The sequence below is a fragment of the Nyctibius grandis genome, chromosome Z (assembly GCF_013368605.1).
Source record: "Nyctibius grandis isolate bNycGra1 chromosome Z, bNycGra1.pri, whole genome shotgun sequence".
Taxonomy (NCBI): domain Eukaryota; kingdom Metazoa; phylum Chordata; class Aves; order Nyctibiiformes; family Nyctibiidae; genus Nyctibius; species Nyctibius grandis.
Window position 1 is genome coordinate 60,650,982 of NC_090695.1, and position 16,117 is coordinate 60,667,098.

Sequence of the window (16,117 nt, forward strand, 5' to 3'; positions counted from 1 at the left end):
CCTTTCTCCACATCAAATGCGAGCTGGAAGGGGGATTAAAAACCAACCACGTGGTAGATCTGGTTTTACACTTTGCAAGCTCCAGCTCCATTTATGTTCTTTACCCTGCTCAGGGAAGATTAGCCTCTAGATGGATGTGTCTGAGGGATCACCTCAGGGGCAGATCTGCATGCAGAAACCGGTTTTTGCCATGGCTGGAAGAGAGCTATGACCTAGCAGAGTGCTCCATCGGAGTGGCTCCCCCAGCATCGCAGGAGCTGCTGAGCGCTCCTGCACAGGAAGCTTTGTGAAGGCAACAGCTTGGAAGGGGAAGATCTTCAGATCTTTCCCCCTTCTTCTTCTCCTCCCTGGCCTGTGAGTGATTCAGTGTCCCAAACCTTAACTTTTTGTTACCACCTTCCTCCTCTTAATCTCCTTCATCTTCAACACCTCCTCCTCTATCACTACCATCTTCTCCTCCATCTGCCTGCCTCCTGGATCTCTCTCGTTTGCTTGCTTCCCCCCCTCCTCTTCCACCTCCCTCCCTCTCTTTCTTCTTGCCTTTTCCTCCTCTCTTTTCTTCTCTTTTCTTTCTCTTTTTCCTCCTTTCCCCCTACACGTTGTTGTTGTTGTTCGAAAGGATTCTTGCACCCCCTGGTGCTCTTGCGTTTTGTGTGGTGGGAGAGGAGATTGTCTTCTTTCTCTCTCTCCCTCTGGTTGCTCATTATTCAGAGAGAGACACAGAGGGTGAGTGAGAGAGAGAGAGAGACGGATATCTCAGGTCATCTGCAGCTGCAGCAAACCAGTGAAGGAGAGAGAGAGAGAGGGAGAGAGAGAAGGGGGGGGGGAAGCAGGGAAAGATGGCGATCCTCCATTGCTGAGACCTGGCAAGGAGCACATGAGACTCACAAAACAACTTCCACAACAATAACAAGAAGAAGAGCTAGGCAGAGAGGAAGAGGAGAGGAGGCAGCAGCAAGAGCAGCAGTGCCGGGACGCTCCTGTAAGTTCTTGCAATTAAAACCCATCTCCGGTTTGGCATTGGAGAGATCATCTCTCGAGTGTGTGTGTATATATTTTTTTTTTTGTTTGGTCTTTTCTGTCTTTCTTTCTTTCCACCACCTTCCTCTGAAATCCATTCATTTGGTCAACGGAGGAAGGAGGAGGAAAGAAAGGAAGGAAAAAAAAAGAGACGAGAGGGGAGTGAGAGCGGGGTGTTTTGTTTGAGAGAGAAGTCTCTTGCATGGAGGAGGAGAAGAGGAGGAGGTGCTGGTGGTGGTGGAGGTGGTGGGAGGAGGAGGAAGGCGGTTAATTAATTTTTTGTTGTTGCATTAAGGGGGGGAATATGGGGAGATAAGTGAGATATCAGCCGAGCTTTCGGGGTGGGGGGTGCCCAAGAGGAGATGTGTGTGTGTGTGCGAGGACTGTGCGTGTGGACTTGGATCAGAGACGGGAGAGACACGGAGGAGAAAAGCTCCGTGCTGGCACGACCCAGGCAATCGGGTGACCTCTTTCTTTCTTTCTTTCTTCCTTTCTTTCTTTCTCCCCCTCTTCCTCTCCTCTTTCTCCTCGTCCCTTCTCGCTGCCCTCCTCCTCGCCGTTGGTGAGACTGGTCCTTCAGCCCGGTGGTGGTGCCCCCACCGCGGCGCTCCTGGAGTTGGGATGCGGGGGTCCCCGGCGGCGTCGGGGCTGGGGGGCTGGTGGTGCCCGCAGGAGGTTGCTTGGAGGAGGACAGCGTTCAGCTGGAGAGCAGGAGCCATTACACACGCTTGTGCTCTCCTTTGAGAAAGAGAAGGGAAGAAAGGAAGGGGAAGGAGCCCACTTCTTGCTCAGTTCCCCGATGTCCCTACCTTTAAACCAGGCGAGGGAGAAGGCGCTTCCTCCCCTGCCCCTTTCTCAACCACCCGGAGCAGCTTTCTCCCTATCTCTCCCCCTCTTTCCCTTTCTTTATCTCCCTGTCCTCCATTTGCAAGCTGTCTGCTTTGGTTCCAGTCCAAGCTCCACAACACAAAGCTTCTCCTCGCTCTCGCACACATGCACACACAGAGTCTACAGTCTTTATGTCTTCTGGAGTAACCTCCTTCTCCCCCCCCCCCCCCCCCGCCCCGCTCCGCTCCGCTCCGCTCCTCTCCTCTTAGCATTGTGGTTTCTATTCTCCACACAGAGAGATCCTCCTGGAGCTTCATGTAGTTGTGATCTGATAGGATTTCTCCCTCTCTCACCTCCCTCTTTTGGGGGAGAAAAGGAGAAGTTTCATTTGTTTTTTTGGTGTTTGGAAGGAGAAAGACCTTCAAGTTTGAGTGCTTTCTGCTGCTGCTTTTGTGTGTGTGTCTGTGGGGGTCTGTTTGTCTCATGAAGCTGCTTGCATGTCTAAGAGGAAGTGACTAGTTTGGCAGAGAGCTGTGATCTGAGTCAGGTAAGCCATGTCATGTTCTCTAGCTCCACCAGAAAATGGAGGAGAGAGAGAGTAGACAAAGCTGAGATGGGAAGTGCTCCTAACATCGTGGATGTCTCTCCATGTTTTGAAGCTTTGCTGGCAGTAGCTGACTTAATCATGATCTTTCCCCCTAAGGTTTCTTCAGATTTTTCAATGTACAACATTGTGATGGGTCTTCTCTCTGACTTCATGCTATCAGGAAATGAGGATTGGAGGAAATTGCTCAGATTCTCCTCCACAGAGAAACACATCCTCAGGCTTTTTTGCTCTTACGCTTTCATGCAGAGGTCACCTTTCTAGATATTTTCTTTGGTTAAAGACCACAGAATTTAGGAGGTTGATCAGTTGGCCAAAGAAATAGTGTATATATGCATATATTTATAGATTTTTGAAAGCATTTGGAGGTAAGTGCACGCAGCTTGAGGCTGCTCAGGTTCTTCCAGAGAACATCATGAAATGTCATTTTTTTTTCTAGGTGATGATGGTGATGCCTGATTTTTGGCATTTTTAACATCTGATTTTCAAGAGCATTCCTTGTTTTGGATGTATTTTAAATTAAGATGGAATATTTCTCCCCACTCATGAGGTTGCATTAAAATGATACTGGCAAGCTTTTAGTAGGTTCCTCAGAGCATCACAACATACATAGTTTCTCTTGGAAAAAGCAAAACAGTTTTCACGGCTGTCTTTTTGTGTCTTAAAATATTTTTTTTCTGAAAATTTACAGCAGCATTCTTGTTATGATTTTAATGTCATTATGGAAACCTAAGATCTTTCAAGTGAGGTAGCAATTGAACAGCAATTTGTGTGCCTTTTTTTAACCCACTTTTTAATCTGAAATAATTTTGAGTAGACTCAAACCAGGCCTCACTCTTTTCCCACCAACCTAAACTTGCATGTCAGTTGCATAGTAGGTGCAGTTCCTCAAAAAATTCAAACTACATGCTGAAATGTATGAGGGGGATACCAGAGTGCAGTGCTACTGAGCTTGAAGGCGCAGATCCACAAAAAGGTATCAGTTATATTCATACACAGGTACTTTGAAGACTTCAAGAGAGAATGTGTTACATGTGGGAGGTGTACGTGACAGGATAGGGGACCAGTGAATCTGAATCAGAACTTGCTCCCACAGATGCAAGAAGAATAGAAGGATTTGAGGATTGCAATGACTAGTGATGAACTTGGGATCCAGCTGCTGCAAGGTTAAAATCAATGCCCTTGTTTTATTTTTGCTGTGGAAGAAATGGTTTATAGTATATAATCTAATACTTGAGAAGGATATTGCATTATCAGCTGTGCATTTATTAAGTTATGGTTGCTGATATGTCACCCAAATCACTGAGATACTGTGGTTGTCTCCATCTTTCAGAAGTGGGCCATGGAACGTACCATTTCAGGTACGTTTAACCTTAGATTTTGACAAAGTAAAGAGGGAGGTTAACTGTATTTTTTTTTTCCCTGAGGTAATGTTCTGCGATGCACTTTGCAATCTCTGCACAGGGCTAAATCAGCAGCCACTGAAGAAACTGAAGAAGTCCTCACTGGCCTTTGCTCGTTTGGGTCAGATCCTAAATATCCATCCCCTGTACAAGAAGACTGTATGCAGTCTTCTTAGGTATCTGCTTGTATTTCATAGCTCAGAATTGTGAATCTCCTTGAGAGGACAACTCAGTGCTTACACTACCATGTGCCCTACAGATACATTGCTCTTGAACGTGGCATGTGCAATCCAAGAACAAGTTTGAGATTTAAGCTGAGGATCTTTATGTGAGGGCCTCTTACCTACCTCCTGTCGTGACAGAAACCCTAGAAAACCAAATGTCATTGCAATAGTTTGAGCTGGAGTGAGAATGGTGTTATTTGGTGTTATTTCTAAGGGGGGTTTCTTCACTATGAGACTGAAATCCCTTTAGAGAATGATATTCTTGGTAATGATGTTTCTTGCTGTAGTTCTGCCCAGACAGGCTGAAGTTCACCTTGCTATTAAAGTACTAGCTGAGGGGATTCTTTTGTTTTTCAAAACAAAACTAATCTAAAAAAAAAACCCCAAACCCAAACCAGTGAGTTTGAAAGGAGCTCTAGAAAGATAATCTTAATTCATGAGATGGTGGTGACTAGAATGTTTCTTGTAATCAGGCACAAATTTCTTCATTTGGACAATGGCTTTTGGTTTGTGGGCACCCAGAACTTTTTCATGGTGCAGGCTCTAGCAGAAACTGCATTCATAGCTTATTCTTCAGTATATAAACTTGGTTTTCTTAGTCGCTTTTCTCAACCCCATTAGACATAGCCTATGGACCACTGCTTTCAAAATGTTTAAACAATGATTTGATTTCCTTGTACATTTTCACTGGGTTCATAATGGATTAGATTGTTAAGAAATTTAAAACATCATGTTTAGAATTTCTTTCCATAATTTTTAAAACTTATTTTGTTAAAAGAGGAAAACTAAAAATATGTTGTGTATGCTTAGACTGTGAAGAATACGAGTACATAACTGGATGCTGGAAAAGGAAAGTAGAACAACTGCAAGTAGAAGTGGAAAAAAAAAGATTAAAATCTCAATTCAGTAAAGTTTATAACAAATTCTTTAGTGTTGTGAACCTTGACTTAAAGGAGGATTGACTTTTTTGAAGACATGAGTGATTGAAAAGAGAGTCAATAAGTATTGGAGAAGAACTGTGTTCAACATAGATGTCTGGACATCTGGCAGATGTTACTCTGGGCCCCAAGGAATAGACAAATTTAATTTTGGCCTTAAAAAAGAAATGGGAAGAGCTAAAGTCTTATAATAGTACAACTACAGTTTGAGGAAGGTTACTTCAGAAAAACCCAAAGATGTCTCTTGAAATTTGGAACTCCCAGAAACAAGTGTAAATGAGTTTTTTGTATTGAGTTTTCCTGTTATTCCAAACAACATGTGTAGAGTTACAATATAAATTGAGATTGCTCCAGTTTGCTGTGATGCTTTCTCTGCGTGGTGTTGTGGATAATTTCTTAAATTGAGCAGAACACTGCTTTGTAGTAAGAAACCACAGCAAAAGGACTTAAAAGTGTGAAACTAGCAAATAGCTGTGTAGTATACATCAACTAACATTGCCCTGTTATGAATCTATCACTAAGCAAACTTAGGGACAAACCCTGTAGTTCCAAAATTCCCCAGTGAAATACTGAAGAGAGTGATTTGAAGAAGCATACTGGTAGAGGAAGGAGATCCTGTTTTGACAGATCAGGAAGGGTCTATGAAGGCCAATATGTCTTTGTGTCTTTTCACGTATTTTGTTTCCTTGTCTTTTGTTATACTTCCAATCCATTGTAGAAAAATAATGTAAATGCTCTCTTCACAGATATTTCTCTATTTTGAAATTAAATAATGTATTTTGTGAACTTTTTCCAGGTAAAGACCATCTGCTGCTAGTGCCACAACTGTATGATTTGCTTAACTTGCATACTTGATCAAGGTGTGATCAAGTATGAACTTCTCATTGCTGGCTTCAGTAAAAATGTTGAACTTCATCAGTCTAAAAAGCTTGCTTACTTTTCAAGCAGTTGCTTCCTTCTAGAGTATTAAATAACCAAGCAATCTGTCTGAAAGAGTTTGTTTAATGGAAATCTTTCAGATAGCGTTAAAATACGATGTGGGCCCATAGGAGGTGAGCAGGAGGTCTGTGAAGTGTTACTTGAGGAGAGGATGAGAAATGCCACCTTACTTTTCAATAAGAATAATTTTGAAGGAAAAAAAAGTATGATGAGAATGAAGGCTGCGTAAACATCTACTAACCTCTCGGAGAGAGGAACTCAAATGTTTTAATCAAGAGGTGCTGGAGAAGGTGGTGTGATGCAAGTCTTCAGCTGCTGGCAGAGACACAGTTAACATTGTAAACGGTTGAACTTCAGCGTGGCACTTCTCCAAATGAGTTGACTGTTGAAAATAAAATGTTCCAGAAGAACTGGGAGAACAGGAAAGAAGTTAAAATAGCATGGTTTGTATGCCAGTGCTGAAAGAAGAAAAGGGGGGAGGAAGGGAGATAGCTCAACTTATGATAATTATCATGTTGGTTGTAGTGAAAAGGCTTTAGTAGAAGTTTCCAAATGAGGGGACTAGATTTAATAGAATGCAGTCTTCATTTTGTCCTGAGTTTTGGAAGTATTCTGCTTTCAGCTTGTGTTTGGGAAGTCGAACACATAGGTAAATAAAAAGTCACGCGATACTGTTTTGGGTTTTGTTCCATTTTGTTCTTTTAACTTTAAAAACAATACCAAAGATCTAAAGTCTGCCCCTCATCTCTTGAGTTTTATGAAGCTGTGCCAGATGTTGCAGTACAAACACAACTCTGAAGGGTTTTGAAATAAGAGTTTTGAGATGGGGAAAAGGGAGTCTATTTCTGGTGTCGTATTTGAAACACACAGTCTTATGTACAATTTCAGTTATTTCTGTGTTCTCTTCATCTCTTCAGGAGCTGAAGATCTTGGTACAGTTGCTTTGTTCAGCTTGAGGTGGTATGTGTTACTGCAGTAACTCAAAATCTCCTTGCCTAATGACTACTTGAAGGAACTTTTTTTAAGCAGTGTTTGAAAAAGAACCTTCCCTCAACACTGGTTGTGATTGCTTTGTACCAGACACACTGGCTATCAGAACATCAGTCCCAGACCTAGCAACAGTGCTATGCCTTTTATTTCCCCTTGATCTAAAAGCCTCCTTGTTCTTGGCTAGTCTTTGCGCTATAATTATGGGCCTCCATGGCTGCTGTCTAGGGGGGATACAATAGGTTTTTGGCTTGGGCTAGCAGAAACTTTCTGGGTAGAAGATGGTAAGATCCCTCAAGAGAAACAATCAGTTTATGTTTATTTGGTAATTTAAAGAAGATGGAAATGAGACATCTCAGGATGTGCAGTCGTTGTTCTTGAATGGAGTCAAATACAGTCTCTTTAAGAATACATGTTTAATAATGTCAGCATAAAGAGTTGTAGGCACAGCATCAATGTCATGAGTGATTAGAAAGGACTTACTGAGAGCTTATCGGGGTAGCAATCATTGCAAGGCCAGTGTGTTGAGGACAAATAATTCTGAGAAAACACTTGATTCATAGGACTACTCCTGTTAGTTTTGAACAAGTGAAATTAAGAATTCTGTTGTTGAAGTGTGTCACTTGTTACTTCATGGCAGAAGATAATCTAACTGGGATTATGCAGAAAAATTGGAGAGTTATTTCATGCCTTTGGGAGAAGCAAGTTGCTTGCATTGTGTGCCTCTGTTTTTCTTTCTCCTTTCAATGCCAGGAATATGCAACTACGAACTTGCTAGTCATTTAGATAATGGGTGGTCAGCAGCACTGGACAGTGTATTTGCAGCACTTGTTACAGGTACAGGCTCTATGCTGACCTGAAGATTAAGGAGTGGGATGTTCAGCGATGGCATTACTGTTGCTATTAAAAAAGCTCTGGAAAGGGGCCTGAGAACCCTGGCTGCTGTCACGGTGGAGGAAGTCAGGCCTTCAAAGGATACAAGGATTAGAGTGTCAGGAAAAGTAAATGGTAGCATCAGCACAAGTAGAAAATAGGCAGAACTATTCAGCAAACAGAAAAGTAGGCTAAGGCATGCCATAATTATGTGTAGTGGAAACTTGCTGCTAATAGAGCAATTGCGTGGGGTAGAGAGGCAGGAGAATGATTTTTCAAGACAAAACAAAGCAGACATTGCAGAGAATGATATAGGAAGACTGAGGATTCAGTGTGCTCATGATAATGTGAAAGAGAACACTTTGTTTTGAAAGATGCTAAAAATGGAATCTTCTGATGTACATGTGGTCACTGTTTCCGTGACCTTGTAGGACAATAGGGGCTTCTTTGCGCTGTCCGAATGAGCAAACTCTTCCTTCCCGCTTGCAGCTCTTAAGGTTCAAATAGTGCTGCTTCAGGGTGGTTGTGGAAAGGCATCATATATTCCTTTTGGGAAGAAGATAGGTCATACTGGATTGGACTGTTGTCATGCAAATGGATTCAAAAGACAATAGCTACTTATCACAGGACCCAGGTAAACACATTCCTCCCACACATTATCCTTAGACCTCTCATTGCTGGCAAAGAAAAGAGCAGAATGCAGGAATGTGACACACAGAACCCGTGTTCCAGTAGCCCGTGTTTTGACTTTTCCCCTTATTTATCAAATAAACAGGGTAGCTAAGGGAAGACTACATGTGCTGGAAGGTTTTGGTCCATCATGAGTGTGACATGCAGGATGGTGCTTTTACCTTCAAATGACTTTGACTTGCTGAAGACTTTAATTTAGTGTCTAGCTGGGAAAGGAATCATTAATAAAGGCCTTGCTGTGGTCTGAATGCCAGAATTCAGCTGTCTGATGATGCCGAAAAGTGATTTTTTTCCTTTTTGCCTCCCTCTTGTTGATCTTAAATTGTCAGCTCAAATAGTTCCTAGGTCAGAAGTTCTAGAGGGATTGGTGAAGGTGGCTTATGTCGGTGGTGGTTTTTTAACAACTTCATCCTTCCTTCCTTTCTTCCTTTTTTTTTTTTTTTTTTTTTAAACACAGTGGACACTCCAGTCTGGGCTAAACTTGTGAGATACCTTGGAGTAGTGCTGGTCTTGAGGTGGATGCAGTGAATCAGGCATGACTGTTCATCTGCAGTTGAGCAAATTGATTATGGAGAGAACTTAGGCCCTGAATATTTATTTATTTAAACTCAGACTTGGATTGTTCAGTTCTAGTCAGACTCAGCTAGATTTGTGGGCATGTGGCTCTTTATAATGGGATTTTAGGCTTCTCTGACCAAACACTAAGGAGACCAAAGAATTAGTGTCCAGCCTTTGAAATCTTGCTCTTAATTTTTTTAATTCCATCAACTATCCATCCCTCTACCCAGTAAAATTAGGCATAATTAGGATTTAACACAGATGTTGGAAACTAAGACCTTGGTGTGGGATTCTGTCGCCACGTATGTTGAAACAAACCAATATGTAGATAAGAAAAATCTCCTTTTGCAGTGGTTCTGGTGTGTGAGACTGGAGCAGACCTTCTGTGGTGTTTGCAAACACTTGGGAGATGGGAACTAGAGTTACCTGCCACTTTGTTTCTATGTCACAGCTGTCATTCTGACTGATCATTTGTTCTCAGGTCTGTTGCTTCTTATGGTGAGTATGGAAGAAGAGACTATATATACAGTATCTACTTAGTTTTTAGTTGGTAATGCAGTGAAGTCTGGAAGGCGATGACCATAAGGAGGCATCCTGTTTTCTTCTGTGTTGTGTGACAAGTACTGTCAGAAAAATAAATAAATGTCAATATGAACAAATCTGGAATGATTTCTCTCCTTATTTGACTGGAAGCTCTGATCTTGCATTTCAGTTTTTCACTTCCTTGTCTACATCTCGGTGGCTCTGGCTGCAGGATATAGGACCTCCAGCACTGGTGGGCTCTGAAACTCTGCTTCTATCATGCTCAGCTAAATAACTTGACAAGTGTAAAAATGTTAACGAATGGCTGATAGATAATTGAGAGCAGCCAGACAGCTCTCAGCCTGGTTAATTAGCTTCTTGACTGCTGAATTGTTCCTGCCATCTCATATGGCTGTGGCTTGCAGCCCTGCAAGAAGGGGTTTGGGTTCCTGGCCAGGAGTGCATCGCAAAAGTTGAATTCATGTAACTTGAAGTCAGTGTGGACCAGTTCCTTTTGGTCTAAATGACCTTTTATCTTCGCAGTGGGGAGACAGCATATCAGCTTTCAGCTATGTCAGGTCATATACAGGTCAAGTTCTCTTGTCTGTGATCAAGCATAACCAGTGTGCGATAGCACCAGGACCTGGGGAGAGGAGGACTTTATCAGGCCTTCTGGAGGTAAATATGACTGAAGGCCATGTTGTGAATCAGCATATATGATGGCTCTCAGCTTGGGGCTTACGGGATTCATGTGTTTAACCCTTCAGTGGTGCTGGCTCCTGGTGTGTTTCCACCCTTGTAGGTTGAGAAGAAGCTATTATTTCTCAAGAGCATGCAGATTTCTCCTACCAGGTTATCCATGCATGTGTGAGAGCTTCTGAAATCCCTGGCTCCAAGGGCATAACTGTATTACTCACTGGAGCTGCTGAAAGAGTGAGTCAATATATTTGGGTCTCCCAGCTGCGTGAATAAATGAATAAACCTGAATTATTTTTAAATTATCAGATTACAGAGGTGATAACATACTGCAATGAATTTTCCATTCCACGCCCTCTACAAATGTGCTGCTTTCCTTCCACTGTGGAGCAGGAGAGGAATACAAGCTTTTCAGTGTGGTGTTCTCCCAAGGAACCACATAAAAACTGCTGAGGTTGCACTGAGAAAATGTCTTTCAGACCAAAAGCCTTGAGTCAGAAGTTGCTTGGCAGGATGACAGGCAGGTTGACCAAAGGTTGCATGTGGTGTGCTCTTGCAAAATGAACATTACATGCTCGTTGCCCTCCATGGTTCTTCAGTGCTTCCACAGGTTCAGCCATATTACTTCAGTGGTGTAGAGAAATATAATTTGCTTGCTGGTATCCTGGTCTTATCTCTGAAGATATTTATTTTAAGAATTTGTGTCTACATAGGTTTGTTAATACTGTACTGTAATATCAGATGGGCTGCTGAGACCTCAAGGGGGTGAGCAATCTATTTTTAGTGTGTTTGAAGGGTAGATGATGTTTCAGGTTATGGAATGACTTTCTGGGGGACCTGTCACCATATACTGAAGTTTTGTATGTCATGGCAGTGGAGGCCAGTCATATGATGATGAGGTAGTAACTTAAATGGGACATTAAAAAAATCCTGCTCTTTGGGGAAATTTTAAAGATAGATGAACCTAAAGTGCCATACAGTCTGTTCTCATGCTTGTTTCCTTGATGTGCTGAAGACATCTAATCCTCTTTACAGGTGAAATAAGCAGCCTGCTTATGAGCTGAAGGCAATGCCTGCTGATCTGTTGACATCCAGATTGAAGGGTTATTCATGTCTGAATAAGAATTTTAGTACTGGGTGAGCAAAAGACTCTTCACAGAATCACAGAATCACAGAACGTTAGGGATTGGAAGGGACCTCGAAAGATCATGTAGTCCAATCCTCCTGCCGGAGCAGGATTGCCTAGACCGTATCACACAGGAACGCGTCCAGGCGGGTTTTGAATGTCTCCAGAGAAGGAGACTCCACAACCTCTCTGGGCAGCCTGTTCCAGTGTTCGGTCACCCTCACCGTAAAGAAGTTTTTCCTCATATTTATGTGGAACCTCCTGTGTTCCAGCTTGCACCCATTGCCCCTTGTCCTGTCAGGGGATGTCACTGAGAAGAGCCTGGCTCCATCCTCATGACACTTGCCCTTTACATATTATAAACATTAATGAGGTCCCCCCTCAGTCTCCTCTTCTCTAAGCTGAAGAGACCCAGCTCCCTCAGCCTCTCCTCATAAGGGAGATGTTCCACCCCCTTAATCATCTTCGTGGCTCTGCGCTGGACTCTCTCTAGCAGTTCCCTGTCCTCTTGTAGTTGCCCAAGTGGTGTGAAGAAGATGGTTTGTGATCTCCCTCAACATCAGAAGTTAGTCATATGTGGGAAGTTGGATAATAGTGGTCCTGTCCTATTTAAACATATTTGACACCCCAGCCTGCAGAGACTTGGAGCTTTAGGTTGAGAAGACTGCCTCAGACAAATGTGTGTGTGCAGCAATCTGAACAGTGAATCCAGCCTTGCTTTGGAAGCACTGGACTGTAGTGGTAGCCATGAAGAACAGATTTTAATGATTTATTATGGTTAGATTTTATGTGGATTGGCTTCCTATTTTCTTTGGAAGGCAGTAAATCTAACTTTTACAGGATTCTTCTTACATTCTCGGGATTTTGTTTTGTGTGCAGGCATGTACGCTTTATTTATTTATTTAATAAATCCTCACTGCCACTGTTAGGAATGTTAACAAAGGCTTTTTAATAGGTCAGACCTCAGCTACCATTGCATTTTCTTGTTACTGTAGTACATTTGGCAGATAATAGGAGATAGGGGCCAAAGCCCTTATACTGTAGAAGCTTATTCATGTGACTAGTTGCTGTGATCTGATTTTGAATTTCACTGCAGCTACTCCTGTGAGTAAACATTTGAAGATCAAATCCTTAGCTGCATGAAATAATTCTTGTGGAGTTTTCAGGGAGGCGTTTGGAAATTACATCTTGAGTAGAGGATGCCGTTAGCTTTCAACAACTACCACCTACATACATGAGATGTTCATTTGTGGTTGCATGTGAGGGCATGGCTGTAGCTGATTTGCAAGAGCCAACGGGAGCTTATGTGTTAGATAATTCTTTTGCTTTCATTCATGTGCTCCTTTTCTTTCATTCTCATTCTTTGTATTTTGATAGAGGGAGCAATGTATGTTACAAATACTCAACGTTGACTTCAGTTAATGCTGGCATGTCCCTGAAATATGATTTCGTATGAGTTTGTGGGTGTTCTAGTGAGAACATTCATGTTGCTGTGCTGCCTGTAGATGATGTTCATGCATTCTGAAGTTCCATCACTAACTGTGGTGTTTTCGGAAGCCATGATTTTCCCACTTTTCTTTTTGATTAAGGGATTGTTTTGAATAGATACTAATATGGTAATTGCTTGTTCAAGACAGAGGTGCTTTGGATCAAGGAAGATGCAAGCTAGGCCTTTTTACAATTACAGGAGTGTGTATATGTGTACATTAAATACAAGTTGCTATCCATGTGGTTCATACTGCTATGGTAGTTCATCTGGCAGATCATGTAAATATTTACGTTAAAAGATCTTGTTCTCTGTTGGTGTGAAGCAGCATTTCCAGTTATTTTAAGGTCATTTTCATCTTAGCAACCCTGTTGGAGATAAACCAGACACAAGTGCTGTAAACTGTCCCTGCATTTTGGTAGAAATTAATAAAATAAAGTTTAATGGTTTGGTCCCAAGGGGAGAGCAGACCGTCTGGTTAGCAGAAGGTTAGGCCAAGTAATACAGCGCTGAGAGTGCCACAAACCAACCCAGAATATCTGGTAGTGTGTCCAGTTGCTGCATGTATTAAGCATTGAAATGGTGCTTTCAGATCTGCAGAGCCAGCAGTTCTGTTACCACTGCTGTGACGCAGGAGATAATTCTGTTGGGCAAGCATCAGCATGGGGGTGGATCTACAGTACAGGATGTGTAATGTCAACATGAAGCATGGGAGCTGGCAGTAAGAAGGAAAGCAGCCATTTCATGCCAGTGCAGGAAGCCTAAATAGATTTTTCCCTTCTGCATCTTGTCCTTTTATGCTGCTTTCATACTTGGTATTAAACGATTACCTTCTGCTTTGTCATCTGAAAGCTTCAGCCCAGCGGGATTTAATTTCTTTCTCTTTTTGAACCTGTTTGTTTTTTTTTAAACAAGTGAAGTGCACTCCAAAAGCATGTCTGATGGATTATAAAAGGGGCTGGGGGGAGGCTGAAGGGCTAAGCAGATCTGGAGAAAGAAGAGTTCAGTCATGTGAAAGTCCTGAGCTTCAGATGAAGTTTCATTGTAGATCCTTTTGGCTTTAGTGCAGAGACAGTTTGTTCAAAAGCTGTAACCATTTGAGAACATTGTACTGCAGCTGCAAAATGCAGAAAGGTATGAAATACTGCAAGTGATACTGTGTAGACTTTGAAACTCTGTAATTACTGAGAAACTGTAGAAAGCTATTGTAATTGTTTCTGCTTTCTTTTTAGCAGGAATGCCCTATTAGAATTTCTTTTTCCTGTTTGGTTAAAGCTAGTAGCAAATTACGATGACGCCAGTATTTTTAAGAGCCAGATACTGTTACATGACTGTCCAAATCTGCAGAAAAAGGATTTCTAAATAAGCTTGCTAGGCATTCTGTGGACTTAAAAATCTAGTGATATGTCTTCTGTCAGCTCAGTCATAGACTGGTCAACTGGTTTGGGTTTTTTTGTTATTGGGTTTTTCCCTCACCAAACATTTGGAGATGTCTTCCTGTAGCTGCAGCCTGAGAAGCTCTAGAATACCAGAGCTTGCTTCCTGACAGGCATGGCAGAGCGGAACTTCATAATCAGAGTGCTCATGGTTTCTATTGCCTGTTCAGCAGGATTTTCAAAGAATAATATTACAGCTCCCCTTGAATGACTCCTTGTCTTAGATGCTGTTCTGTGGTAGCCCTGCAAAGGTATGACTTTCTTCATATGTTCCTAAGAACTGGAGTGGGGAGTTTGGGAGAAGTCAACCCACAGGTATGTTTTCCCAGTTGCAATTTGGCGATGGGAGGAGGGGATGCATATAAAACATGGCTTGTGTGTGAAGACTGTTCGCTCTGTTCTGCAGTAACTTCATCCTTACGCAGCCCTCCTTGCTCCTTTGGCCCAATTCAGGAGATTTTTTGGTTGACGCTATGGGAGTCTAGCACTTCTGCATAGGTCACTTGCAAAGAAATGGCATTGACGAATTATGTGAAACTCGAACACCATCTCTCAGGGCAGAACTTTTTCTCGGTTCCATAGATAACTCCATGTTGTGGTAGCTGTTTCAGCATCAGAATTATTAAGGACGCAGGCAAATCAAGAGACTTTTTCTAAGGTATGGTTGCTCTGCCGTGTCTGTCCATGTAATTTCCCTTGCAGGTTTTATTTTCTAGTAGCTCATAATTTTGTATTTTTTCTAGTGGTGTTGAACAGTTTTTAGAACACACTGGAGAACGTTCATCAGAAGTGCTTCTTCATATGCAAATGAATAACGCTTCTAGATTTTGTCTGCACCTTTTCTTGCAGAACATCGCTATACTGCAAAGAAAATACATTGTCCTTGACTTTTTCATATCGAAAAAGGTGCTACTTGCCGAAGATAGTTTATTATAAATAACTACTAAGATGATAATCTCACCAGAGCATGCTTGGCAGTCTTCCACTGAGTTAGCCTGTTTCAGCAAGGAGCTGTTGCTTAAGTTACAAAGCAATCTGCAGGGATGTATGATCACACACCCTGACTGTTTTCTCTATCATCATGGATGCCTCATCATTTCCTGTGTCTGATAATTAGGTGCTGGAATTATTATCTGGTAGACCAGCAGGATCTAGCACCAGAAAGATGAACTTTTGTTCCCATCTCATAAACATCAGGTTACAGAGAAGTTCTCAGTTATGGAGGCACTAGTAGGAGAATGTTTGTTGGACATGGTTGGTTTTTTTTTTCTTGCTTTTCTTGTTTGTTTTATTTTTGATGTCACAAGGATAGATGTGAACTACTGGGGTAACCCATGATATATGTATGTTCACAGCACACTTTCCTGTTAGAAATGGTGGAGAAACATAAGTCTACCACTGGCAGTTGTGTAGAGAGGATGGTTTTTTGTGTTGTTTTTTTGGGTAAATAATGACTTTAAGTTCTCTGAATGTTTTGCTTTGTAGAAATATTGTCCAAAACAAAGACTATGATAAAGAGGTAAGAGGCCATATCCATTTTTCTGAGGGTACTGGAAAACTAATATTAATACCCATATATGTTTAGTGTCATTTTCATAGTAGTCACGTAGCTTGATGGTGACTTCTTTGAGTTTGAGAAGTTGATACTGCTTTGTGGTACATGGCTGTTGAGTTATCACATTATTGCAACAGTTGTGTGATGGGTGTCACTGGCTGTTGGATGCAGAATTCTTTTCAAGTAGAGTGCTGGCAAGTATTTGTGTTTTATTTGTCTAGAAACAATTTGA

At 41.9% G+C, this 16,117-nt stretch overlaps 1 protein-coding gene across 4 annotated transcripts in view; it reads left to right on the forward strand.

Moving 5' to 3' along the window:
* Window positions 1-272: 272 nt before the first annotated feature.
* ZNF462 (zinc finger protein 462) overlaps window positions 273-16,117 on the forward strand; it is a 98,418-nt gene continuing 82,573 nt past the window's right edge. For 3 of the 4 annotated variants that reach the window (XM_068423837.1, XM_068423840.1, XM_068423839.1), the window contains exon 1: window positions 833-982. The gene's annotated coding sequence lies outside the window, so the exon portion shown is untranslated. Of the gene's footprint in view, window positions 355-832; window positions 983-16,117 lie in introns of those variants that run through there. The other variant, XM_068423838.1, reaches the window with a different exon arrangement.